At 38.8% G+C, this 2254-nt stretch overlaps 1 long non-coding RNA gene across 1 annotated transcript; it reads right to left on the bottom strand.

The window, feature by feature from the left end:
* Positions 1–763: 763 nt before the first annotated feature.
* On the bottom strand, positions 764–2153 carry LOC127750194 (uncharacterized). Its single transcript, XR_008011572.1, has 3 exons — positions 1553–2153; positions 1389–1473; positions 764–953 (listed from the first exon to the last, which is right to left on the bottom strand). It is a non-coding gene; the product is annotated as an uncharacterized LOC127750194 (long non-coding RNA).
* Positions 2154–2254: the final 101 nt, after the last annotated feature.

The raw sequence follows: 2254 nt of genomic DNA, 5'->3' as shown, positions 1-2254 counted from the left end.
AAACTAATTGACATATCGAAATGCGGTTTTCGCTGATCGATAGCCCTTGGTTTCCTCTATCCGACGCACTTCATAACTCGAAATTTTCAAAAAACATAGTTACGACCCTTTACGGCGGCCTGCTGAACTCCGTGTTTGTACCGAGCCCCCGGGAACTGCGTGTTTATACGGAGCCTCCACGAACTCCGTGTGTATAGGTTTCAAGTGTCGAGTTGCATCGCCGTTGTTCGTCTTCGACTAGGTGACCATCGTCCCCAGAAAGAAATTTTAGTGGAAAAGACGTGGAATCGACGTGGTGTTAGACGTGGATAACACGTGATGAATTCACGTGTTATCCACGTGAATTTGACTATCCCATCCACGATTTATCGACGTGTTGATCACGTCGATTCAACGTGACGTCGACGTAAACGTCTCCACGTACAAATGTGCTACATGCAGATCTGAATCTCAAATTTAGGTATAACTCTGCAATTTATATGGTTAGGTAAAGGGTAAGCAGTACAGAGAGAAACAGTTTCTTTGAGTAGAATGTTGACTTTATTCACTGTGAAAAATTGTCGTACGGGTACAGGAAAATTTTCCATGTAAGAAGTCGTACAAGTACAATCTAAAATTGTACAATAATTTACTAGCCCTATGTATCGACTTGGAATCGAATATGGAGCGACAGTGGGAGGTTGTACATGTACGACTCGTATTGTAAATGGCAAATTACAAAATATATCGTACATGTACAAATATATTTTTCACAGTGTTTGATGAAACATGAAAACAATAGCACAAAGAAATAAATCCTAATCTTTAAAACAAAAATAACAATGACTAGATGCAACACAACTTAAAGAAAACCATAAACAGTCTTTTCCCTGCATACATCAGCCAGTTTTTAATGACTTCTTCAGCAGAAGGTACTACCCCTGCTACCTCCTTATTGCAATCTACCAAAGCACCTGAAAATAAATCAAACTAAATTACTATGAATATGGAGGCAATATTGTTATAAAAAGTGGTTAGACTTTTTATAACAACCATTTGAATTTGAAAAAGTAACGACAAGAATATAATTTCAAAAACACACTCTATCAGAGAGACAAGTCTTTCACCGTTACCTCATCTAGAGTTCAAAACAATGCACTGACAATAACACTGTGTAACAACAGTAGAAAAGTTCGGTGAAAAACACAAACAAATTTTGAGTTGAAGTGTAATCACTTTTTTCTTCAGGCTTCAAGACATACCTGAGAGGTTAAGTAAGATAACCTAAACCAAACTAACTTAGTCTATACTTCGCCCACAATACAAGACAGAGATTAGATATCTTTTCTCGACTCTAAATCCATTTAACCGAATCACGCTGAGAATTTTGAAGTTGGGACCTTCCTTACCTTCCGACTTTGATTAACGGCAGCAGTTCTGGTTCAAGCATGCTCTTGTGCCTCTATATCACTAAACGTCCACAGAAGACAAAACCTGCACGACAAGAAATTACTAACAAGACTGACAATGCGATAATACAAAGAGGAAACGTAAAAAAATGGTATTCACTTACGCTTGTTTAATTTTTTGTAGTAATATTTTGTAGTAGAAGACCACAGACACGATACGACATTTCGAATGTAAACAACGTACGGTGCCTTCTTTTTTCCGTTCGAAACGAGACTCTCTGTGGTGTCGTGGCGGAATATTTTGAAAGGTGTTCTGTCAAGAACACTTTCTAAGTATTCTTCAATGAAAATGACAAATGAAAAGCGTGTGCTCTGTCACAGAATAAATGTCTAACAGTTTCGTTGGCGCTGTTTTAAAGTGAGAAGCATAGGTATTTGAGACGAACTGGTACGAGCAACTAAATCAAGGGTTTCGAGGCAACCGACGTGAAATCAACGTGGAATCGACGTGTACACGACAGACGAACTGATACACGTCGATTCGACGTGGATTCCACGTCGAATTGACAATATACTGAAATATGGCGTTCAGAACAATAAAGATCCCTTTTCGTGAGAAATGTTGATGTAAAAATGGTTTCTTCTGATTTTATTTGCATCTTTTTGGAAAGGTAAATAGTGGTGGATATCTCGTGGATGTATCCACCACCACGAAAAGTCCACGAAACCACGTGGAATCCACGTCTTTTCCACGACCTATTTCTCTCTGGGGTCACAACGGTCAATCAAGATGCCGGATGGTTATCATGTTTGGTTGGAGCGCCGCCCATAAACTGCTATTGATTTCCACTGATAATATTTAAATG

Source organism: Frankliniella occidentalis, unplaced genomic scaffold, assembly GCF_000697945.3.
Source record: "Frankliniella occidentalis isolate FOCC.00 unplaced genomic scaffold, Focc_3.1 Scaffold150, whole genome shotgun sequence".
Lineage (NCBI taxonomy): Eukaryota > Metazoa > Arthropoda > Insecta > Thysanoptera > Thripidae > Frankliniella > Frankliniella occidentalis.
This window is presented reverse-complemented; position numbering and strand designations above follow the sequence as displayed.